General features: G+C 38.7%; 1 non-coding gene across 1 annotated transcript; it reads right to left on the bottom strand.

Annotated features, from left to right (window-relative positions):
* Positions 1-18,824: 18,824 nt before the first annotated feature.
* Positions 18,825-18,897, bottom strand: Trnat-agu (transfer RNA threonine (anticodon AGU)). The gene has a single exon. It is a non-coding gene; the product is annotated as a tRNA-Thr (tRNA).
* Positions 18,898-27,241: the final 8,344 nt, after the last annotated feature.

Genomic DNA, 27,241 nt, shown 5'->3' with positions numbered 1-27,241 from the left:
GGTTCCGTCAAGGCCGCTCTAATGATGATCTTCTGGCTTTCCTTACTGAATCTTGGTCATCCTCTTTTAGAGATTTTGATGAAACTTTTGCTGTTGCCTTGGACATATCAAAAGCTTTTGATAGAGTCTGACACAAAGTTTTGATTTCCAAACTGCGCTCCTATGGCTTCTATCCTTCTCTCTGTAACTTCATCTCAAGTTTCCTTTCTGACCGTTGTATCGCTGCTGTGGTAGACGGTCACTTTTCTTCTAAATCTATTAACGGTGGTGTTCCTCTGGGTTCTGGCGTGTCACTCACTCTCTTCTTATTATCCATCAATGACCTTCTAAACGAAACTTCTTGTCCTATCCACTCCTACGTTGACGATACCACCCTGCACTTTTCCACGTTTTTTTCTTTTTTTCATAGACGTCCAACCCTTCAGGAAGTAAACATTTCACGCAGGGAAGCCACAGAACGCCTGACTTCAGATTTTTCTAAAATTTCTGATTGGGGCAGAGCAAACTTGGTAGGTGTTGTTCAATGCCTCAAACACTCGATTTCTCCATCTATCGACTCGACACAACCTTCTAGACAACTATCCTCTCTTCTTCAGTGACACTCAACTGTCCCCCTCTTCTACACTGAATATCCTCGGTCTGTCCTTTACATATAATCTGAACTGGAAACTTCACATCTTATCTCTAGCTAAAACAGCTTCTATGAAGTTAGGTGTTCTGAGACGTCTCCGCCGTTTTCTCTCACCCCCCCAGCCCCACCAGCTGCTAACTCTGTACAAGGGCCTCATCCGTCCATGTATGGAGTATGCTTCACATGCGTTAGGGGGTGGGGTTCCACTCATACCGCTCTTCTAGACAGGATGGAATCAAAAGCTTTTTGTCTCACCAACTCCCCTCCTCTAACTGACTGTCTTCAGCCTCTTTCTCATCGCTGCAATGTTGCATCTCTAGCTATCTTCTACCGCTATTTTCATGCCAACTGCTCTTCTGATCTTGCTAATTGCATGCCTCCCCTCCTTCCGCGGCCTCGCCGCACAAGACTTCTTCCTCTCATGCCTATTCTGTCCACCTCTCTAATGCAAGAGTTAACCAGTATTCTCAATCATTCATCCTTTTCTCTGGTAAACTCTGGAACTCCCTGCCTGCTTCTGTATTTCCACCTTCCTATGACTTGAATTCCTTCAAGAGGGAGGTTTCAAGACACTTATCCTTCAATTTTTTTACTACTGCTTTGGACCCTTTTCTGGGATTGGCATCTCAGTGGGCATTTTTTTATTTTTTTTATTGGATTTTTGTTGCTCTTGGCCAGTGTCCCTCCTACATAAAAAAAGAAAAAGAGTGATTGGTAATTAGAGAAAGTTGTACCAAGTGGCAGTCAAAGGGTTAAGGAAATAAGTCGCTACTTGTAGCTTACCTCCTTAGGAAATATCAGCTGATTTCCAACTTCTGAACAGCACCTAACGTTACGGTGAGTGCATGTTATATATTCACTATTTTCTTCCATTTTTCTTGGGAAAATAAAACCTCAGAGGGTGGAGAAAAAAATGATCTTTTGATCCACAACTGTAACCATTGTTGCAACATCGCTGATAGAGACATCAAGTTTACGTAGTTTTAAGGAGGATGCGCCCACTGAGTTGCTTTCTCTGAAATTTAATGTATTTGTAAAATAATTACCAGATAATGTTTTTGGTGTGTCGTTGGCGGTTTTGTTAAGAGTAAAGCATAATATTTATGCCTTCATCAACTAGAGTGAAAGAATATCCACAAAAAACACGGTGTGAAATATACCGAAATTTCTTTTGATACAGATCTCGTAACACAGACTCAAAAATAAGAGAGAGAGAGAGAGAGAGAGAGAGAGAGAGAGAGAGAGAGAGAGAAATGTGGGGGACTGCGAAGGGGATTGAAAGTATATCAGCATAGTGGTTGTCATGGAAACGTGAAGCAGTGCAGGGAATCACGTGAACACCAAGAAACACTGCGGTAGCATGAAGACGAGAAATGCACAATAGAGCTGTTCAGTGGTAAGAATAGCAAATGAATAAATAAATAAATAAATAAAATAAATAAATAAATAAAAAGAGGGGAATTGAACGAAAGCAAGTAATAAACACACACACACACACACACACACACACACACACACACACACACACACACACCTCTAGCCACGTCAACTGCTGGCTAGCAATGTGGCTCTTCATCTCGCGTTATCTGACACCACAACCGGATGATAACGCTGCGGGCGCCACGGACTGACAGATACCAGCACAGCGTCATTCAGAGCACCGTGCCGTGCCTGTTATTACCGCCAATAGTTCAGTATATGTATTTAGTCTTAGTTCAGCAGATTTTGCTTAATTGTACTTGAATTTCATTTTAGTTTCTAGATTTCCTTTTTTTCAGTACTATCAGCTACTTATTATTATTACTATTATTATTATTATTATTATTATTATTATTATTATTATTATTATTATTATTATTACTCTTATTATCATTATTATTAGCATTATTCTTATCATTATTATTATTATCATTATTTTTTAATATTTTTCACCTTAACAATTTTGTTTTTTTAATATTTATATTTTAACGCCATCTTTGCCGATCTGAACGTTTTCCAGCTGCGCCATATGATCGCGATGTTGCGGTGCCCTATATAAAATAAAATCGAAATAAAAATTATTATTTTTTAAATTTTATTATTATTATTGTTGTTTTTGTTTTTGTTGTTGCTGTTATTGTTGTTGTTGTTGTTATTATTATCACTACTGCTACTACTACTACTACTACTACTACTACTACTACTACTACTAGTAGTAGTAGTAGTAGTAGTAATAGTAGTAGTAGTAATAGTAGTGGTGGTGGTGGTGGTGGTTGTGGTGGTAGTCGTTGTTATTGTCGTTGATGTTGCTGTTGTTACTATTATTGTTATTGTTATTATCATCACACACACACACACACACACACACACACACACACACACGCGCGCGCGTACGCGCGGAAGTTGGAACTCGCTATTGCGAAGTGGGTCGGCACTCACATAAATCGCAGACACATCTCCGTGTTTTATCGGGTGTCTTTGTAGCAGCAGAGCACCATCAGTCAGGAAACTTGTAAATGGCATAGCTGAGCGCCGGGCTGTGTTGTACAAGTCTGCCTCAGAAACACTTACCTGGTAGTGGCTAAATTGTGATCTACCCTCAGTTCCGTTCTTCCTCATCCTCTCTCTCTCTCTCTCTCTCTCTCTCTCTCTCTCTCTCTCTCTCTCTCTCTCTCTCTCTCTCTCTCTCTCTCTCTCTCTCTCTCTCTGTCTCTCTATGGGTATATATTTAAATCCCATTATGCCTGCATCTATAGATTATTGATAGTATGAAAGAAAGTGTTGTGTAGTCTGGCCAGTTTAGGTACGTTTACTGTCACTAAGTCTTATTCATTATTAGTGTGGGATCTCTCTCTCTCTCTCTCTCTCTCTCTCTCTCTCTCTCTCTCTCTCTCTCTCTCTCTCTCTCTCTCTCTCTCTCTCTCTCTCTCTCTCTCTCCTCAAATCGGTAACTGATCTGTTTTCAGTCCAAAAAGATTAGTAACGACCCGAGATACAATTATTTATTCAGTGCTTCGTAGCAAAAGTAATACATAAAATATATCGATGAATTTTGTAGCTGGGGAAGAATCATGATCGTTCCCGCTTTAGAGCAAAGCGGTGTTTCCTTTGGAATTACACCCGGTGAGGAAGACAGCTACATACCAGGTTGGGGAAGACGAAGCTTTGAAGGATAATAGTACGTGCTCCACTTGTCTGTGAGAAGGAATTGAGGTTGATAGGAATTCCAAGCATTCCTTTCTTGTCATACGTTTGTTGAGAACTTATTTTATTTGTATTTTAGTTTTTTTTTGTCATTTTTACCTACCTTTATTATATTCATTTACTTTTGTTTGTGTTATCTATTTCTTTATATCATTCACCCTTCGTTAGACTTTCATTCCTAACCGTATTTTTACAGTGCACACATTGTTTAATTATTCATTTTCTGCAACAATTTATAAATTCTCTTTGATATTCATTAAACTATTTTTTTGGAATCTTCCCTGGAGCTTTGGTGCAGCAGGCGTTTTAAAAAATATCAGTCCAGAGAGAGAGAGAGAGAGAGAGAGAGAGAGAGAGAGAGAGAGAGAGAGAGAGAATAAAAATAAACTGCTAAGTAAACCCTGGGTCACTACAAAACTTAAGATGCTAATCAATAGAAGACAGATACAAGAAATTCTAAATAAACCAAAAACATTTTGTCAGTGAATATAAGCAGCTTAGACACCGTGTTTATAACATGTTAGTAGAATCTAAAAATCAACACTATAAGCAGAAATCCAGTGCCAGTGCCAATAATAGTAAGAAAACATGGAAAGTTAATGAAATTTCCAAGGGGAAAAATAACAGTACTTTCTTCTTGGAATGTATAAATACTAATAACTCTCAACTTTTCATCAATTGGCCATAACTTAGCAAATTCATTAGCGACATGCAATAAGTGTCCAGTGTCATATCTAACCCATAAATATCCAGAGTTTTTGCCCTAAGACACTAATACAGAAGGAATTACTACCACCATCATTTCATTAAAAGACTGGTTCTGGGCTGGGTAATATCCATATAAAGGTTACCAAAATTATTATTTCACTACTAGCATCAGTAATCTCTAAGTTGCTAAAGAAGTCCTTACAAAATGTCATTTTCCCAACAAGACTAAGGATTGCTAAAGTTATCACTGTCTGTCAGGGAGGAAATCGTGAAGATGTATCAGTTTATCGTCCTATATCTGTCCTTAATTCTTTTAGTAAGATTTATGAACACGCAATGAAACAAGGTTTAACCAGCTTTCTCGAAAATGACAGTGACATTGTTGAATGTTATGCAATTCTGAAATGAAATACTTGGTTGTAAATCAACGGGCCCATCCATGTTAATTCTTACTGCAATGTTATTTACCACTGTAAGCACCGACATGGCTATTAAACATTTTAGATTAAAAAACAAAATAGTTTTGAATTTAGAGAAACGGATTTAACGTCACAGGGAATGCCAGAGATTCAAACGAAAGAAGCCCAGCAAGCAGACTTCTTCACTGCCATCAAACACGTGTTGCTTTTCTCTTCTTGATATATCATTGCCTAACTATAAATAGGTACAGTGTTGTTTGCCATCATTATCATAAGGAGCAATAAGTATTCCCTACACCGTGCCATTCTAGTAAGTTTTATTGACCCATTATCAATAACCTTCTCTGGTGTGATTGCGATAATGACATATTTGCTTGTAAATGTGACATGACTTGCAGAAATTCTTTCACTTATTTATTTAATGTAAACGTGAGCATCAGGCCAATAGATTTACTGTTTTGTTACCGATCTTTGGTTTGTGCACGAGTATTTGACGAAATTTCCGCCACTCCTCTTTGCTGGCATTGTGGGTGTTATCTTCTTTAAACGGCGAGATACATTGTTCATGATGAGTCTTAATTACATGACTACAAAAATTTAACAGTTGTCAAAAAAAAAAATAAAATAAATAAATAAATATATATATATATATATATATATATATATATATATATATATATATATATATATATATATATATATATATATATATATATATATATATATATATATAATTTTATTTTTTATTATTTATTTATTCATTTTTCTTATACATCTGTGTATATTTGAATAACAGCAAGTGGCAAGTGGTAAGTATTTTAATGCCGTGGAAAACACTAAAATATTAAAAGCTTTTCAGACAATACGCAGATACCTTCGAGTCACATTCTTTCGGTACATAATAAGATGGTAATTCATGTTAATGTACGCAACACACAGACCTCAGGATGTATGTGGCTTTTTTGCTATGAACTAGACGCAACAAAAGAACGAGAAGCCCGCCCCAGGACAAATGATACCTGCAGCTAAGAGATGATTAAGTTACTTTCCGTAATTGGCCCATCGTGATGTGCTGCGACGAAAGAGGACGCTCACGATGCATTCTGAGTTCAGTGTAACGCAAGTTTTTGCCATAGAGAGGAAAAAAATGTTCCCGTAAAAAATAATACCCTTTTCAGAGAGAGAGAGAGAGAGAGAGAGAGAGAGAGAGAGAGAGAGAGAGAGAGGGTGGAGGGGGCGGGATGCACGATTCTCAAGGGAAGGAATCCTGAGGAGATGTAGGCGAGGTTGTCTCTCAGTCGCTCTGAGAGATGGATGGCGTGGAGTGGAGGAGTTCGAGAGGGGAAGTGCAGGAGGAGGAGAGGGAATGGGCAACGGAGTGAAATGGAATGGCCCTTGAAGGGAAAGTGTATGAGAGAGAGAGAGAGAGAGAGAGAGAGAGAGAGAGAGAGAGAGAGAGAGAGAGAGAGAGAGAGAGAGAGAGAGAGAGAGAGAGAGTCGAAAATTACCAGTATACGTTAAAAATGTACAGAGAACGTAATATAAGTGAAACTGAATTGTTAATACATATATGCTTTTCCAGTCGTATGAGGAAAGCTGTCTCCTTAAAGACGCTAATGGTGTTCAGGCTGGATGAGTGATATCAGAGAGCAACTTCAAAACATCGACCACCAGCCTCGGGCAGCTCGCCGGGATGTATATATAGCGCGTTCATGTAATCAGAGGTAATTTTTGCCGCTCCAGTGTTGGTCACCGCTAAAAATTCCTTATGGAGTGCATGAGAAACATAATAATAATGCTTGGCATATTCATTATTAAAGTCCTTATATAACTGGAGAACACATCAACGCCTCTACGAGTGTTTCATGCAAAGTGCTACTACTCACGGACGTTTTTGTTTATTACATTACATTGCCTGCTCCACGCCTCTTGAGAAACATGTGAAATGTAAACAATAAATAGAGAAAATTTTTGATATCAATTCAGATGAAATATTGCCAGTATCTTTTGTTTGAGGTTCAGAGCCAGTCTTTTAATATTTGAATTAATAACTTCAGCTGTAAATGACTTTTAAAAGCTTTTACTTGCTTTTTTCCGCTAAGCAATATGTAAACAGCAGCTTTGAGTTCCTCACAAAGTTCGACACAAAAGCAGTGCACTGCCCTCCACCTATAGTTCTGTGATCATTTACTTGCTCTAGTGCATGTTAGAGTGCTGCAGTAATATTTCTGACATAATATTGCTAAGAAACGTTATTGACACTACAGGTAAAATGTTTAGAGTATATTTTATCGAACAAAAATTAGAAGCATAAATAAAACAATTTCGTAAAAGGCACTTTACTATGGGTAGGGAATAATTTGGTAAACATATTCTGAAATGTTTCTGTGCAGCTTGCTTCAGTTGTAGGTAATGTGACACGTGATGACAGTTCTGCTCTATGAGGCATTAACGTGAAAACTGATTAGGTCTACGGATTCTTGGTAATGAAACATACCAAGAGCAATGGAAACATCAATGTCAGAAATAACTATTAAATATAAGAAAATTATAATATTACTAAAACAACATTTCAAAATTCGATATTTTATAAGACTTAAATTTTTTGAATATTATTCGATTAGTATAGAAATGAAGATGAAAATTGTTGACCATGTGGGCAAAAAATTCAGTATCAATTAGGGCAAAAATTTGTCCAACTGACTCCCGAGAGATGGCAGGCGGCATAGAGTGAGAGACGAGACAGATGGAGAGATTATAGTGAAAAGTTTCCAGACAAAACTTTGTACAGATTGACGCAGTGTCGCGCCTCAAAAAGAGCTGTGGCAGGGGTGGGGGGGAGGGGGAAAGATCTTCCTCCAACACGGACCCTGTGATGATGGTGGTGGTAATGATGTAATATATATATATATATATATATATATATATATATATATATATATATATATATATATATATATATATATATATATATATATATATATATATATATATATATATATATATATATATATATATATATATATATATATATGTACTTGTGCCTGACCTCAAGACCACCATTAAGTGTGTGTTTGTGTGTGTATGTGTGTGTGTGTGTGTGTGTGTGTGTGTGTGTGTGTGTGTGTGTGTGTGTGTGTGTGTGTGTGTGTGTGTGTGTGTGTGTTTTCTTTTCCATTTGCTGGATGAACTGATATCACTGGCATTGATGATGACATTCCCTGCGCTGGGATCTCCTTTGCTGGAGGAGGATCAGCTTCCCTGGCCCTGATAAGGCACCGCGGAAAACAACACCCTCAGAGTGTGTATCGGGAGGCCTGCCGCCCGCAACTCCACCACCTACGTACTAGTAGATTGTTTTGGATTACAGGGAAAGAACTCCACCAAATATAACCAGCAAGATAATTTCCAGGCACTCGTTTTGTTTCTTCAAATCAATGCATGGTGAATGCATTGTGCATTCATACTGTCCGCATATTGTTCAATGCCTCAAAAACTCAATTCCTCCATCTATCAACTCGACACAACCTTCCAGACAACTATCCCCTCTTCTTCAATGACACTCAACTGTCCCCCTCTTCTACACTGAACATCCTCGGTCTGTCCTTTACTTATAATCTGAACTGGAAACCTCACATCTAATCTCTAGCTAAAACAGCTTCTATGAAGTTAGGTGTTCTGAGACGTCTCCGCCAGTTTTTCTCATCCCCCCCCCAGCTGCTAACTCTGTACAAGGGCCTTATCCGTCCATGTATGGAGTATGCTTCACATGTCGGGGGGGTTCCACTCATACTGCTCTTCTAGACAGGGTGGAATCAAAAGCTTTTCGTCTTATCAACTCCTCTCCTCTAACTGACTGTCTTCAGCCTCTCTCTCACCGCCGCAGTGTTGCATATCTAGCTGTCTTCTACCGCTATTTTCATGCTAACTGCTCTTCTGATCTTGCTAACTGCATGCCTAACCTCCTTCCGCGGCCTCGCTGCACAAGACTTTCTTCTTTCTCTCACCCCTATTCTGTCCACCTCTCTAACGTAAGAGTTAACCAGTATTCTCAATCATTCATCCCTTTCTCTGGTAAACTCTGGAACTCCCTGCCTGCTTCTGTATTTCCACCTTCCTATGACTTGAATTCCTTCAAGAGGGAGGTTTCAAGACACTTATTCATCAATTTTTGACCACTGCTTTGACCCTTTTATGGGACTGGCATTTCAGTGGGCATTTTTTTTTTATTAGATTTTTGTTGCCCTTGGCCAGTGTCCTTCCTACATATAAAAAAAAAAAAAAAAGAAGAAGGTAAAGAAAGGATGTTCGAGCATTGAGTTAGCCGGATTTTTTTTTCAAGACTTAAAATAAAAAAATATTACTTTTCTTGATACCACCACTACCATCACACACACACACACACACACACACACACACACACACACGCATACGCACACATTCTTTGGTGGTCTCGAGGTCAGGCACAAGTCTATATATATATATATATATATATATATATATATATATATATATATATATATATATATATATATATATATATATATATATATATATATATATATATATATATATATATATATACACACACACACACACACATACACACACACACACACACACACACACACACACACACACACACACACACACACACACAGAGAGAGAGAGAGAGAGAGAGAGAGAGAGAGAGAGAGAGAGAGAGAGAGAGAGAGAGAGAGAGAGAGAGAGAGAGAGAGAGAGAGAGAGAGAGAGAGAGAGAGAGAGAGAGAGAGAGAGAGAGATAATTTATTTATTTATTTTATTTATTTATTTTTTTTTTTTGTAGGAGGGTCACCGGACAAGGGCAACAAAAATTCAAGAAAAAAAAAAAAGTCCACTGAGATGCTGGTCCCCGTGCAGGGTCCGAAGCGGTAGTCAAAAATTGAAGGATAAGTGTCTTGAAACCTCCCTCTTGAAGGAATTCAGGTCCTAGGAAGATGAAAATACAGAAGCAGGCAGGGAGTTCCAGAGTTTACCAGAGAAAGGAATGAATGATTGAGAATACTGATTAATTCCTACATTAGAGAGGTGGACAGAATAGGGGTGAGAAAAAGAAGAAAATCTTGTGCAGCGAGGCCGCGGGAGGAGGGGAGGCATGCAGTTAGCAAGATCAGAAGAGCAGTTAGCATGAAAATAGCGGTAGAAAACAGAAATGCAACATTGCGGCGATGAGAGAGAGGCTGAAGACAGTCAATTTGAGATAGGAGTTGATGAGACGTAAAGCTTTTGATTCCACCCTGTCCAGAAGAGCGGTATGAGTGGAACACCACCCCACCAGACATGTGAAGCACACTCCATACATGGACGGATAAGGCCCCTCCCTGTACGGAGTCAGCGCAGCTGGAAAAGTAAGAAAAACTGGCAGAAACGTCTCAGAACGCCTAACTTCATAGAAGTTGTTTTAGCTAAAGATGATATGTGAAGTTTCCAGTTTAGATTATAAGTAAAGGACAGACCGAGGATGTTCAGTGTAAAAGAGTGGGACAAGTAAGTGTCATTGAAGAAGAGGGGATAATTGTCTTGCAAGTTGTCTTGAATTGATAGATGGAGGAACTGAGTTTTTGAGGCATTGAATAATACTAAATTTACTCTGCCCCAATCAGAAATTTTAAAGAGATCAGAATTCAGACATTCTGTGGCTTCCCTGCGTAAATTGTTTACTTCATGAAGGGTTGGACGTCTATGAAAAGACGTGGAAAACTGCAAGGTGGTATCATCAGTGTAGGAGTGGATAGGACAAGAAGTTTGGTTTAAAAGATCATTGATGAATAATAGGAAGAGAGTGAGTGAAAGAACAGAATCCTAAGGAACACCACTGTTAATAGATTTAGAAGAACAGTGACCATCTACTAAAGCAGCAATAGAACGGTCAGAAAGGAAACTTGAGATGAAATTACAGAGAGAAGGATAGAAACCGTGGAAGGGTAGTTTGGAAATCAAAGCTTTGTGCTAGACTCTATCAAAAGCTCTTGATATGTCTAAAGCAACAACAGAAGTTTCACCAAAATCTGTAAAAGAGGATGACCAAGCCTGAGTAAGGAAAGCCAAAAGATCACTAGTAGAGCGGCCTTGACGGAACCCTTACTGGCGATCAGATAGAAGGTTGTGAAGTGATAGACGTTTCAGAATCTTCCTGTTGAGGATAGATTGAAAAAAAAAAAACTTTAGATAGGCTGGAAATTAAAGCAATAGGACGGTAGTTTGAGGGATTAGAACGGTCTCCCTTCTTAGGAACAGGATGAATGTAGGGCAAATTTCCAGCAAGAAGGAAAGGTAGATGTTGACAGAGTTGAAAGAGTCTGACTAGGCAAGGTGCAAACACGGAGGCGCAGTTCCGGAGAACAATAGGAGGAACCCCATTAGGTCCATAAGCCTTCCGAGGGTTTAAGCCAGCGAGGGCATGGAAAACATCACTGCGAAGAATTTTATGAATTTTAACATTGTTGATACTGTTAAGGAATTATAGTATAGTGGTATGTACGTTATGGTACATATTAACATGTATCAGAAAATGGATGAGCACTCAACGCTTGGAAAAGTGTGGTGATTGAGTGTTAGGAAAGGCTAACCAGAGTGGGTGAGGGTAAACAACAAGCATTGTCAGCCTTAAGCTAGGTATTTTAAAGTATTTATCTGAAAAAGATAAAGGTTAGAGAGAGAGAGAGAGAGAGAGAGAGAGAGAGAGAGAGAGAGAGAGAGAGAGAGAGAGAGAGAGAGAGAGAGAGAGATAGCCAATAAGAACGACATTCCCATGGCATTCATTACCTTTAAAGACTGTGATGTCTGAGCGCCCGTTGTTCGGACTCAGCAATGGTGTACGAAGACTAATGAATAATGACAAAGAAGTATCAGAAGCACTTGTAACGTCAGGGTCACAAAGTCAAGTGACACAGCTACGTACAAAGGCGAGGGGGAGAGGAGCAAAGGACAAAAGAACAGGAAGAACGTAAAGCTATTTTTATTGTTACCACAGAGTCTCTTTCTTCCGTCTTTCCTTCCACGTTTAGTATATCCATCCTGTCTCCCACCTTTCCCTTCCGCCACCTCTCTGCCTCCGGGCGTGTGTGTGCTTTACGGAGGGTCTGTCCCCTTCAACTCACTGTTCCTCTCCGTCTTATACTCGCCTTGGTGTTCCGTAACTTCACCCATTCCTCAATTCCAGAATTCTTGCGAATGCTCTACCCACAAGATTTCCCCTTAAGTAGGTCCTCCTGTAATCACTTTGGTTATGTGGAGTTAGGTTAGGTTAGATTAGATTGGGAAGTTTATGATGGAGTGAATTATTCTCGGCTAAACTTTCATGGAAGAATATTCGTGGGATGGAAAATAAGTATTTTATTTTATTTTTTTTCCTATCTGAGTGTCTCCAAACTATGCAAGAAAACCAAACTTACCCACACAAGTGCCATCCACGTAACGTTCAAAGTCGTCTTATCACACACAGCAGTGGAGGGAGTACACATTTGCAGCATTGATCTTCCTACTGCCGCTGTTAACCCGGCGCCAGAAAGGTTGGTCAGTACACCTTTGCGCCCGTGGGAGGCTCGGGATTAGTGGAGCTTCGGAGTTAAGCCAGCGGGCAGGAGGAGCCGTAACTAAGACTAACTTGGCGAAGGGAAGGAAACTTTCTCATCAGGGAGTTTTGTGGTGCTATTAAAACTTCATAAATTGGTCATTAAAGTTATCATCATCTCTTGTCATTAACTATCGGAACCTTCGCTACTATTCTGGCTATCGTCTGAGTCCGTCCAGGAGGAAACCCGGGAAGGAGAATCAGTCATGTGGAGGGAGGCGGTGGAGCGGAGAGGAGGAGGTGAAGATGGTGAAGAAGGGAGGCGGTGTGAAGGTGCTGTAGGGAAAGCGTTGAGAATGCAGCCAGTAGAGGGAAAGTTTGCAAGGCAGTGAGGAAAGAAAGCAGTGCAATGAGTAGGGAGGAATGAGGATCAGAGAGTGCGGATGAGGAAATGGGTGAGCAATATGGAGGAAGTGAGCGAGGAAGACTGCTGGAATGAGAGCGGCACCAGGGTCTGCACCAATCAAGTTAGGTCAGGGGAGCAAGTTCCCTCATTGCCTTGGTCAGTGCGTCGTTCGACTTTAAACTTTGATGCAATGTTTTTCTTAACATGGCGTGGAAGGAAAGAAGGAAGAAAGATTTCGAAAGACGGAGAAGAAAGGAATTGAAGTAAACAGGTAAAGAATCGAGTTAATCTGTCCTCTCAAGGCTTGAAATGCTCGAGCAATGACGCAAATGAAGGAAAGGAAAAAAAAAAAACGAATAAAAGAGGAACTTTTGCCGCGTTTCAATCACGTAGTCTCTGCAACAGACAGTAGAGGAAACGCGCGATTAATGGATGTACTTCAATTTACTTCTTATGTGACATCATTGTGCATCATGGACTTTTAGCAGCAAGATGTTTTGTATTTTTGCGGTTGATCAGTATTTTAGCATAATGTATCTGCTCCCAAGATTTTTTAAAAATGTAGTTCGCCAGTTTCCGTGACTGTACAGGTGCATTGTGTGTAACTAAGGGATTAAGGGAAGAGCGAAGCACGTTCGAACCCTTTGCTAAATGGAAATCCAAAGTCTTCCTGGATAACCTTAATTCAGCACAAAAATAAAGGCATCAAATGTTTGCTGTTGCCTCCGTTGTGAGGGACCGTGTGAGAAAATCCAGTTGTTTGTACAGCTTTAGCTGAGTGCCAGGTTGCTGAGTGGGAACAAAGAAGACGCTGTCTTGGGTAATCTTTGTCAACACCAGTAGGGCTCTTATAATGTTAGTTTTGTCGCCCGAGTTTGATACTCATAATGATTTGAACGTTTCATGTATCATCATTGTCATTAGTATACTTGAACATGTCATTATATAATTCATACCTACTAATAATACCAAAATGTATACCAGGCTGTTTGTATGGATATAGTAAGAGAAAAGTTTCTCCAAAGAGAACAGCAAAACATTTCGTAGATCCATCTGGAACCATTCTCAGACTGAAGTGATGAGACACTGATCCTGCTTGACTCATGGCGGTGACCCTTCTCGTTCCTTCTTCTCCTTCCTTCTTTAGTACGCCATTGGTTCATATCCAGGTGTTCCATTCCCGCTGTACAGTTAGTGCGCAGCATGGCGAGGATTTTTTTTTATTTTTTTTATTTATGTAGGAAGGAAGCCGGCCAAGGGCAAGAAAACTGTAATAAAAATAAAAGGCCCACTGAGGTGCCGGTCCCCGAACATAATCAAAAGTGATAGTCAAAAATCACAGGATAAGCGTCCTGAAACCTCCCTCTTGAAAGACTTCAAGTCATAGGAAAGTGGCAATACAAAAGCTGGCAGGGAATTCCAGAGTTTACCAGAGAAAGGGATGAATGATTCAGAATATTGGTTAACTCTTGCATTAGAGAGGTGGACAGAATAGGGGTAAGAGAAAGAAGAAAGTCTTCTACAGCGACGCCGCAGGAGAGGAGACATGGAGTTAGCAAGATCAGAAGAATAGCTAGCATGAAAATACCGGTAAAAGATAGCAAGAGATGCAACATTACGGCAATGAAGAAGAGGCTGAAGACAGTTAATTATAGAAGAAGAGTTGATAAGACGAAAACCTTTTGATTCCACCCTGCCTAGAAGAGCAGTATGAGTGGAACCCTAACAAATATGTGAAGCATACTCCATACATGGACGGATATGCCACCGTACAAAGTTAGCAGCTGGTCGGGATGAGAAAAACTGGCGGAGACGACTCAGAATGCTTAACTTCATAGAAACTGTTTTTAGCTAGAGATGAGATGTGAAGTTTCTAGTTTAGATTATAAGTAAAGGACAGACCGAGGATGTTCATTGTAGAAGAGAGGGAAAGTTGAGTGTCACTGAAGAAAGGACAGTTGTCTGGAAGGTTGTATCGAGTTGATAGATAGAGGAATTGAATTTTTGAGACATTGAACAATACTAAGTTTGCTCTGCCCGAATCAAATTTTAGAGAGATCAGAAGTCAGGCGTTCTGTGGCTTCCATGCGTGAACTGTTTACTCCTTAAAGGATCGAACGTTGTGGAAAAGTGCAGGGTGGTATCATCAACGTAGGATTGGATAGGACAAGAAGTATGGTTTAGAAGATCATTGATGAATAACAGGAAGAGAGTGAGTGACAAGACAGAACCCTGAGGAACACCACTGTTAATAGATTTTGAAGAAGAACAGAGAACGGCTACCACACCAGCAATACAACGGTCAGAAAAGAAACTTCAGATGAAGTTAGAGAGAAGGATAGAAGCCATAGGAGCGTAGTTTGGAAATCAAAGCTTTGTGCCAGATTCTATCAAAAACTTTTAATATATCAAAGGCAACAACAAAATCTCTAAAAGAGGATGACCAAGACTCAGTAAGGAAAGCCAAAAGCTTACGAGTAGAGCGGCCTTGACGGAACCCATATTGGCGATCAGATAGAAGGTTGTGAAGTGATAGATGTTTAAGAATCTTCCTGTTGAAGATAGATTAAAAACTTTAGATATGCAGGAAATTAAAGCAATAGGACGGTAGTTTGAGTGATTACAGCGGTCACCCTTTTTAGGGACAGACTGAATGTAGGCAGACCTCCAGCAAAAAGGAAAGGTAGATGTTGATAGACAGAGCTGAAAGAATATGACTAGGCAAGATACGAGCACGGAGACTCAGTTTCGGAGAACAATAGGAAGGACCCCATCAGGTCCATAAACCTTCCAAGGGTTTAGACCAACGAGGGCATGGAAAAAACATCATTGTGCATGATCTTAATGAGTAGCATGAAGTAGTCAGAGGGTGGAGGAGAGGGAGGAACAAGTCCTTAATCATCCATGGTAAAGTTTTTAGCAAAGATTTGAGCGAAGAGTTTAGCTTTAGAAATAGATGAGATGGCAGTGGTGCCATCAGGTTAAAATAAAAGAGGGAAAGATGAAGAAGCAAAGTTATTGGAGATGTTTTTGGCTAGGTGCCAGAAGTCACGAGGGGAGTTACTGTAGATCTTGAAAGATTTTGACACTTTCTATTAATGAAGGAGTTTTTGGCTTGTTGGAGAATAGACTTGGCATAATTCCGGGCAGAAATATAAAGTACATGAGATTCTGGTGATGGAAAGCTCAAGCACCTTTTGTGGACCACTTCTCTCTCATGTGTAGCACAAGAACAGGCTGTTAAACCAAGATTTAGAAAGTTTATGTCGAGAGAAAGAGTGAGGAATGTACGCCTCCATACCAGACGCTATCACCTCTGTTATACGCTAAACACACAGAGACGGGTCTCTGACATGAAAGTAGTAGTCAGGTCCCACTCAACTAGCAGAGGCAAAACGCCAGAGGCAAAAACGCCAGAGGCACCTCCACTTAGGGGGGATCCTGAGGAGGGATTGTACCGATAAGACAAGATACCGGTATGAGATTGTGATCGGAGGAGCCCAACGGAGAAGATAGGGTGACAGCATAAGCAGGATTAGAGGTCATGAAAAGGTCAAGAATGTTGGGCGTATCTCCAAGACGGTAGGGTGTTGCACCAATTGCTCTATGTCGTGGAGGGTAGCAAAGTTTAAGACTATTTCACCAGGATGGTCAGTGAAGGGAGAGGAAAGCTAATGCTGGTGGTTAACATTGAAGTCTCCAAGAATGGAGATCTCCGCATTATCAACCTTTCTGTTCTAATATAAAGCAGCATTACAAATTGTGTCTGCTGTTCCACTTTCTACCTGAAGTGAGTTACTGAGCATAGATTTATTTGTAGCCCTACGTAGTTTTCTCTTCTGGGGCAATGTTCTACGCTTACAGGTCGGTGCTTGTTTCTTTTTTTTTTTTTTTTGTTCTTTTAACTTTTTTTCCAACTTTTCCCCTTCTTTATCAATATGATCGGTTTTCGTCTTCAAGAACCATTACCAACATAGCATTAAACGTTAATGTAAGTGCCCGTAGTGGTGGTGGTGGTGGTGGTGATATTAACTGTTTTTTTTTTTTAATTGGTGCAGGTGATGGTGGTGGGTGGAGCAAATAATGGAGGAGGAGGAAGAGAGGGAGAAAATTGCAAAGTAGCTGAAAGTGGTGAGGAGGAGAATAGTGAAGATAAAAAGATGAGGAAAAATACAGAGTAGAAGACGAAGGTGAAAAGATAAAGGAGAGGAAGAACAATGATGGCGATAATGTGCACGGGAAGGAAGGAGAGGAAGAGGAGGAAGAGAACCGGGCCAAGCACAGTAACCCTCAACATTGTCTTGGGTTACGCATATTCCTTCCTCCACACCATTATGCTGAACCACCATTACATTATCCACTATGAGTCGAGCATGGTTTAGATCACAACCATCCCGCTATTACCGGCCTCCTTCCCTACTCACCTGTGTGCGTCTACCTGTATATTCTATCCCCCTTCGGCCTCTCCACCTGTCCGCTACCATCCTATCCTGTTTTGAGGTGCATTTCTAGCCTATTGTAATCTAATTTACTACGATTCTAGTCTAACTTAACAACACTGTGTGTGTGTGTGTGTGTGTGTGTGTGTGTGTGTGTGTGTGTGTGTGTGTGCTATGAAGTGTTAGGTTTTCCTTCGTTTTCTTTCGGCTGCTCCCAATAGGGGTCGCCACAGCGGATCAGCCTTTTCCAACGCATTAGGTCTTCTGCCCCTTCCTCATTCACATTTTCTTTCACAGCATCCGTAAACCTCCTGTTGGTGTTTCTCTCCTTTACCTGCAAAGTAGATCAATCTCCAGTATGCTCCTTCCCGTACACTCCTCTTGACATGACCAAACCACCCGAGTCTTTCTAGCTTATCCGAAAACCGACTTACATGTGTTATGCTTTTGATGTGTTCGTTCCAGATTTTTGCATGCCTCGTTACTCCAAGAGAAAATTGCAGCATACGCATTTCGGTCTTTTTCAACTCTCCTTTGTCTCTTCGTCATTAGTACTGTCTCCATAGCTTCCTTTCACATTTCACTCCCATCACCTTTCTCTAGGCACTTAAACCTGCCCTCTTCTTAATCTCGCTATTATAATCTCCATTACTCTGTACGGTGGACTAAATTCAACATTTACCATCTTTACACCTTGTAACCTTATTGTTTCCCTATCATCTTCATTGAGACAAATTTAATGTTGATGCTTCCATTCCTCCTTTCCAGTGCATATCTCCGTCTCTCCGGCTCTACCTTAACTTCTCACATGTCTTGCAACAAATCACAATGTCATCTGTGAACATCATAGTCTACAGTAGGGATTCCTGCCTAATCTCGTCAGTCTATCACCATTATAAACAAGAAAGGGCTTATAATCGATCCCTCATACTTTATTACTATTTTCCTTTAGCAACTTCTGTGTATAGTCATTATATTGCTTCTTGAATTATGTAACAGTAGATCATAACATTTCCACTGATTTTTTTTTTTTTTTTTTTTTGTGGGAGGAGAGGGGAGGCTGATTTATCAATGTATACCAAAGTAGTTTTGAGACGTGCGACAAACTTATTTTGTTTTTGTACCAAAACCCTTACTTGATTAAAAGGTACCATGTTAGTTAAATGGAAATTATCTGATATCTAACATTTATAATGAAATAAATTTACCACATGTACACAATATGTACACCAATCAGCGAGTGAAAGGATCATCCTTCAGAAGTGTTACCATGTTCACGTGTACTCACATGGCCATGGTCCGTGGTTAGGAAGAGCATCCACTCTTGATATCAATTCTAAATGCCAAAACCAAAGTTTTTTGTTACGAGTCTCCGTCCTACCTCTGGTTCAGCAGCCAGAGCTAGACGTAACGATAAATAAATAAATAAGTTAATACATAAGTGAAATAGTGATAATAATATGAAAAACTTACTTGGCCCACGTGCCTTCAGGGAGGATCGAACTCCCGGCCTCTGGTTTACTAGACCAGCGCTCTAGCCACTGAGCTATGAAGGCTTAATGGTCATAGTGATTACAAAAAGGATAACTAATAATAGTAATGATAATAATAATAATAATAATGATAATAATAATAAATTAATTCATTAAATAAAAAAATAAGGCGAATAAAAAATTAGTAGTTTCTTCTTAGTTGCTGTTGTTGCTTGACTACGTATGTATTGCATTTGTGTGTTTGTATATTAGTGGATTATGCGTAGTGGGATAAATAATGTTCTATATGCGACTTTCATGTAACTTGTGTGGTAAGTAATAAATATTGTAACATCGTTTTCCAGTGTCTGCCTCACCGTTAGTCTCTTGCTGCACATTGCTCACCCCGCCATATTGAATTAGTTGTAGTGTACAAAGATGTTTTACTAAAATTTAACTCAGTTACCTGCGTTCAGTTGCGCTGCCTTTATCTCTACAAAAGGAAATAATGTGCAAGTACTGAGAGTGAAAGCAAATCTAAATATGACAATACATTATTATTATTATTATTATTATTATTATTATTATTATTATTATTATTATTATTATTATTAAAAAAAGAACGAGTGGGGCTAACAGACGTCACGTGCGTCATGTGACCTTAGGTGACTGTTAGTCTTCTCTTTTGTCCAGCAGTCTTTTCTATCTCTCTTATGCAAGTGACTGTTACACTTGATTCTTACCGGCAACGCTTATCAATCTAATATCATCATCATCTAATTTCATAATTTCATAATCTTCCTCCATATGAGAATGAGAAAATAATAAAGCTGGAATCCACCGTAGCTGATCTCACTACGAGCCTCCAATACAGCCAGCGAGAAATAGAAGATTTAAAGACTACCATCAAGGAACATGAGAAAGAAAAAGCAAGCTACCAAGGTTAAGATGGACCAGCAAGTAGCTGCTCTCACCACATCAAAATCAGAGATTGAAAGCCTGGAAGAACGCTGTAATTATATGGAGGACTACGGCAGACGCAAGAACATTCGTATCACGGGCTTAGAGTAGCGGAGCGGCGGTGAGACGTGGGAGCAGACAGCCACGGTAATGTTGTCCCTTTTGGATAACAAGATACAGCTATCTGACCTGGCGCTGGAGAGGGCCAATAGGGTGGGTCAGCGCCGGGATGCCAGACCACGGACCATCGAAGCTCGCTTCTCCCATTACAGTGATCGAGAGACGGTGATGAGGAACGCAAGGAAGCTGAGAGGAACAAATATCTACCTCAACGATGACTTGTGTGCTGCCTCCCAAGCCATCTAAAACGCCCAGATCCCCCAGCTGAAGCAAGCAAGAGCTCAGGAGAAAATAGCCTATTTCAGACATACTAAGCTCATTATTAAAGGATCAACCAGTTTGAAGCTCCGATCAGCCCATGAATGACGAGTCACTGATTACCGGACCTGGATAGATGACTACCCAAGGACATTCAAGAGACGTTGCTACTGATGGTGGTGTTGCCCAGGTGACTACTCCTATTGATGCTGCTACGGCGAGCGATGACAGCCGGATGGACACCGGGGGAATAAATGAGAGGAGCCGGGATTCTGCCTATCCTTCCCTCCCACCACTCGTGGCGGGTGTTTGTGTGGAACTCTGTACTGATAGAGAATCTAACTTTCTAGCTTCTGTATATAGGCCACCTAAAGGTAATTTATTTGACTTCCTTAATGCTTTACCTCAATTACTGAACTTTATTGAAGGGAAAAAGTACTCTAACTATTATTTCTTCGGGGACTGGAATTTAGACTTGCTTAAAGCTAACGATACAAGCGTAATAGACTTTATGAATCTTAAGTATTCTCAGGGATTTTTCCACTAACTACTAAGCCTACTCGGGTTACTGATACTGGCGCCACGCTCATTGATCATATTTGGACAACTTAGAAACAATATTATGAATTGTATTATATGCACTGATATAACTGACCACTTTCCAGTTTACTCACAGTTCCTTATGAACTCTAATAATCAGAAATATACATATGTACATAAAAGATGTTTTACCCTAGTGAATATTAATAATTTCATAAGCAAACTAGGATTTACTAACTGGGAACAAATTCTAAATACTTACGATCCATACAAGGCTTTTGAGATGTTTTTAGAATTTTTCTTGATAACTTTCAACAATGTTTTCCAGTAAAAAAAGGTAAAAGATAACAAGTACAACTGAAGTCCATATATAACCTCAGGGTTAAAGACCAGTATTAAAGAAAAACAGATTGGAAAAACTGGCTGTAAAATGGCCTTTAACTTATAAATCAAGATATAAGGCCTATAGAAATAAATTAGTATCAGTCTTACGTACTGCTAAAAATAGATATCATCAAGATGAATTGAAACCCCGCCAAGGTGATGCTAAAGCCACTTGGAAAATTATCAACCAACTACAGGGTAGAACTATTAACAATAAAAATACAAATGAAATCAAATTAAAGAATCAATCTGCTCCTGCAGCAACTATCTTTAATGATAATTTTCTAAGTATGGCAGTGAAGATACATCCACATGGAAACATACAACACGTTTCTCACAAGGACTACATGAATCAGGCTTCAGCCTGTTCTGTTTACTTTTATCCAGTTACCATAGATGAAATACAATATTACTTAAAGTCTTTGAAAAACTCAACGGCAGGATATGATGAAGATTCACCTGAAATGCTTAAATTTTCAGCAGAGTATATCACTTACTCACATAATCAATGTATGTTTTAGACAAAGCTATTTTCCTGATAAAGTCAAAATTGCTAAAGTAATACCAGTCTTCAAATCTGGTGATAAGGGAGATGTAAATAACTATAGACCAATTTCTGTTTTACCCTCACTTAGCAAAATATTTGAAAAAGCAATAGCAGAGACTGACAGTATTTCTAGAATCTTTCAACCTGCTATCAAACAATCAATTTGGATTCCGCAAAAATAAATCCACAGAAACAGCAATACTAAAGTTTACAAGCGAAATATACAAGAATATGGAGAGAAAGAACCATGTAGTAGGGGTTTTTCTTGATTTGAGTAAAGCATTTGACTCTATTGATCATAATATATTATTAGATAAGCTAGAAAACATTGGAGTTAGAGGATTACCACTAAAATTGTTTGCTAGTTACCTGTCAGGTAGGAAACAGTCTGTATTTTGTAACAATTACATGTCAAATAAAAAAAAAATATTATTAAAGGTGTGCCACAAGGTTCTATATTGGGTCCTATATTACTTCTGATATACATCAATGATATATGTAATGCTAGTGATATGTTTAGTTACGTTCTATTTGCCGATGATACTAGTCTTCTAGCAGATAATGATTTGTGTAACTTAAATGTAAAGTTAAGTCAAGAATTGCGTAACATATTCAAATGGGTAACTGCAAATAAATTAACAGTTAACATTAATAAAACTAACTTCATATTGTTTCAAAGCCGCTCTGTTGTCAGTAATTTCGGAACAGTTTTCCTATGGAGGTTGTGAGCTAAATCGTGTTTCTTCTACAAAATTCTTAAGAGTTATTATTGATGAAAATTTAAATTGGAAAAAGCATATACAGTCGGTGTGTTCAAACTTATCAAAAACTTGTGGAATTTTATTCAGAATTAGGTACAATCTTACAACTGAAGCCTTACGCAGCTTATATTATTAATTATGTTATCCGTACCTTATTTACTGTTTATCGATCTGGGGCTGTACTTGGCCTACGGTTGTGAATGATGTCTATGTAGCACAAAAGAAAACAGTAAGAACCATTGTCTACAAAGGTAAGTATGATTCCACCGACTTACTGTTTAAGGACTTAAATATACTAACTTTCGACCTCTTAAAGAAATATTTCATAGCGCTGACCATATATAAAAATGTTAATGGTAATGATCCTAATAACATAATATTTAATGTATTCCACCATAGCCAAGGTACCCGAGGAAATCATCTTAATTTCATTTGCCCACAAGCAAGAACTAGTCTGTATAAATTTTCAATACACTGTGTTGGTCCTGAAGTATGGAACGTATTGCCTGATGATATAAAATTTTTTTGTAATTTCAATATTTTCAAAAGTAAAATGAAAAAGTTATTTTTTTATAGTCTAAGTCAAAACTGAGATCTGTAATAAAGTTTTAGTATTTTTTTTGTATATTTCAATTATGTAGCTTATTACAAATATAACTTATCTTAAAGATATTAGCCCCTAAAAAACGGTGTAATATTATTATTTATTTTCTACTGTTCTATATGATTTATATTGTTGCCCTACCCTCTATATAAGTTGAATTTATATGTATATCACTCCTCTGTCCGCTAGGGAGCCTCGGCTCAGCGGGCTAGTGCCCGATTAATCATGTAATGCTACTTCTCTGTAAAAAGAAAATGCTGTTCTGGGCAAAAAACAATCAATCAATCAATCAATATGCTCATCAGAATTCACTTTCAATGTACTCATCCCTGCTGTAGTGGATGGTTGCCTGGACCTCTTCGTGTTACCTTGCCAATGCTGCATGTGTCTTTACTCCCATTGTTGTCACTACAGTTGTCTCTTGTTACTCGTGTCAGTGGCGCCAATGATGTCACTCTTGCCACTCGTATCACCCCATTACACTGAGTTTTGCGTTATCTTTATCTTGTTTTGCTTTGCAAGCAATCGCACCTTAATTCATAGTATTAATTTCCTTTCCTTGTCATCACTTCAGTCATACATACAAGTGATACAGGTGCAGTTTTCTTACACAATACGCGTATTGGTCGTGTTCCTTGGTGGTCAAGAAGAGGCCAAAAGTGATAATAAGAGGAACAGTGCAAGATAATGAAGCAGCAGAACAAAAATAAATAAATAGCTACAGACCTATTGGCCCTTATGGGACTATTTGTGACAAGGCACATTGTCTGCTCTAAAGTAAGAGATGTAAGACACCAAAGAGTGAGGAAGACAGTAGGAACGAGGAGGGGGAGAAGGGAAGGGAGAGAGAGAGAGAGAGAGAGAGAGAGAGAGAGAGAGAGAGAGAGAGAGAGAGAGAGAGAGAGAGAGAGAGAGAGAGAGAGAGAGAGAGAGAGAGAGAGAGAGAGAGAGAGAGAGAAGAAATGAGAGATAGAAGGAATGAAGGACAGAGATTGGGAGGAGAGATGGAGGTGCGAGGGAAGAAAGAAAGGACAGTGGAAAGAGAAAAGGAATCTGGGAAAAAGGAATTGATGGAGAAGAATGGTGAGACATGCATATAATTCATCAAATTGCCTCATGTCTCCTCCCATTAGATATAAAGGCCCTCTCGTAGAGAAAGAGGACGTATCTTATCAGCACATTATTGCTCGTTAAAGGTGGCAATAAGAGACGAGCCTAACCAATACCTTGCCAGGGACCAGTGCCAGAATGTCACCCGCAGTATTCATTGAGATTCCCTAACAAATCACATGATAACAGTGTTTTGGCATTAATATCCTCAGTCTTTTTGCGAGGAAAATGAACATCCTCTGTTAGTCGCTTACATTTTGCAGGACTTTTTTTTTATTATGATATTGATACTGGTAATTTTATTAACTATTAAACTGAAAGTGTTATTAACTTCATTAACCTTACTGCCAATTTGTGACAATGAGCTGGCTTTTTAACACGCCATTCATTAATGTTTCCTTGAAGACACAAAATTATGATAGTGTAGCATGGTATGTTAATATAGAAAAATAAGCACTGTATGAAAAATGTCTACAGCTGACAGAAATATGCGTATATAACAACCTTAAATACGAAAAAAATATAGTCTTGCGGTCACCACTCCGTCTTACTTTATTCTAGCGTGACTCACCTGCATGTAAGTCAACACGTGAGCTGTCATTCATTATTAGAAGGAACACTGAAAAAAAATCATGAATATTTGAACAGTCAAAAACGGACCTCTTCTCTCCAGAAAGGAACATTGTGTGTGAAGGAAAGGGGCGTTAGAAGCAAGGTGAGGAGAAACCCACTTAGAAGTTATCGTACTGCACGAAATTGCATCACATGGTTGAATCACTTTCTGAAAACTATCCAGTATCACTATAAAACATAGAATTTCATGTTAAAATTATATAATATTCTTTCAAAATAAATCACATAGGCTATTAATTATTACCTTGATGACCTCCATTACCTGCTTTCATGTCTTGTTGGGCGGTGTGTGTGTGTGTGTGTGTGTGTATCACGGCCATTACACCCAATCGTTTCTCTTAAGGCATAACAACAATAGTAATGATGATGATGATGATGATAATGACAACAATAATGATGACGATGATTATGGTAATAATAATAATAATAATGATAATAATAATAATAATAATAATAATAATAATAATAATAATAATAATAATAATAATAATGAAAATTAGTAGTAATACCAATATATGTTCGAAAGAATATGTTTGTCGCATCGAGATAGATAAATGAAAGAGCAAGAGTTGTTCAGCTTCAGCAGGACACGCGATCCCTTTGTACCACAGACGTGTACTAGCAGCACAGCACTGGTGAACACGCCCATACACATCATGACTAATTTTGAACATGACAGGTGCGAGTATTCTTAAATTAATTTGCATGATACTTTCCATCATAAGCATTCCGATATATAGTTTTATGAATTATATTTATTTATTTATTTTTATTGTTGAGTGGTAAACATACATAGATATCATTATTTACTTTTTTATCTTATCTATTTTATTCATTAATTAAGATTCTATACAGCATTCCTTGAATGAATCGTTACCACCATGGACAGAAAGTTGGTTCATTGCTGTTTATGAGATTCTTTAAGTCTATAGTTTTCATAATACGTTGCAACACCTACTTAGTGTCAGAGATCTCGAGTCTTTAAGTCTATAGTTTTCATAATTCGTTGCAACTCCTACTTAATGTCAGATATCACGAGTCATGTGTATTCATTAGCAAGATTATTATTTTTTTTTTATTTATTTATTTTTTTTTTACGAAATATTCCTAATAGTTGGTTTCATGAATTCATTCATCATTTCATCTTTTAAGTATTTCGAAGCGTAATAGAAACCCTTCATTGGTGTTGCCCTTCCTATTTTATCTTTTCCCACAGTGGCCTTTAGAAATATTTTTTTTTATTTCTCTCGTGCCAGTTAAGTGTACAAAATTGAGGTGAATACAGGCAAACTTCTGTTGGATTGTTGTGAACAAGGAAAGTTTCTTAATCATGACACGTTCCTGACCCAGCCAGCACGGTATGACGTCTATGCTTGAAGTATTACAGGATCTGTGAATATCTGTCCATTCCAAAAAGATTATTTAATAAATGTTTATCTCTGTAGCTCAATGGAGCGGTGAAATGAAAAAGCAAAGGAAGCAGGAAACAAAAGGAAATGTGATGCATCTCAAGAAACCAGAAACAACCACAACCAACTTTCCTTCACACTTGAAAGGACTTGGCGGGTGTCAGGTGGTGGCTGTGAAACAAAAAAGACTCCGGTGAGCGTAAGTGAGATTTCGTAACTCACACTGCTATCGAAAAAGCACCTTTGTTTTATTATTAATTTTTATTAGACAACATCCTGTCAGACGATGCTTCTTCATCTCCCTTTGAAAGAGGATAGTAACATTCTAGTTTTCTTTCTCTCTCTTTCTCTGCGAGAAACATTCAGTACTTAACTTGGATTTTGTTTTATTTTCCCATCCGAGAAACACTCATGATACTTTATACTCAGTTTTTTTCTTTTTTTTTTATCATTGCTGTTTTCTCTGATAAGTACTTATGGTGTTGTTGTTGTTGTTGTTGTTGCTGTTGTTGTTGTTGTTGTTGCGGATGTTGTTTTTCTTTCCTTTCAGAAGCCATTATGATCTTTTACATTGATTTTGATTTGCTTGTTTATTTCCTCCGGAAATAGACTTACGCTTCAGGACAAATAAGATAACCTGCCCTTGCGTGACGCTCCTTAAAAAATAAAAGAGCACAGTAATCACAAGTAGTAGTAGCAGTAGTAGTAGTAGTAGTAGTAGTAGTAGTAGTAGTAGTAGTAATAGTAGTAGTAGTAGTAGTAGTAGTAGTAGTAGTAGTAGTAGTAGTAGTAGTAGTAGTTACAGGGGTAAATATTTAAAGTTGAAGAGTTACACCTTCTGATGCTCCGGCGCTTCAGATATGACAGTGCAAGGATATCAAGAGACCGACATTCAGGTCACACATTTGAAAGGTAAACGAAGATCGGTGTAGCCCCTTTACTTATCAATATCTCGTTCTAATCTTGTAACTTATTCAAAGCTTGTTCTACCCTTGTTACGTGTCCACAGCTCGCTCTGGCCATGTACTCGTAATGATTTATCCACAGCTACTACTTAACCTTTACTACTTTACTTTACCTGTCGCTCAGTCTAACTTGATAC

Source organism: Scylla paramamosain, chromosome 21 (assembly GCF_035594125.1).
Source record: "Scylla paramamosain isolate STU-SP2022 chromosome 21, ASM3559412v1, whole genome shotgun sequence".
Taxonomy (NCBI): Eukaryota; Metazoa; Arthropoda; class Malacostraca; order Decapoda; family Portunidae; genus Scylla; species Scylla paramamosain.
The sequence above is the reverse complement of the archived record's forward strand: the minus strand, read 5'-3'. Positions and strand labels throughout refer to the sequence as shown.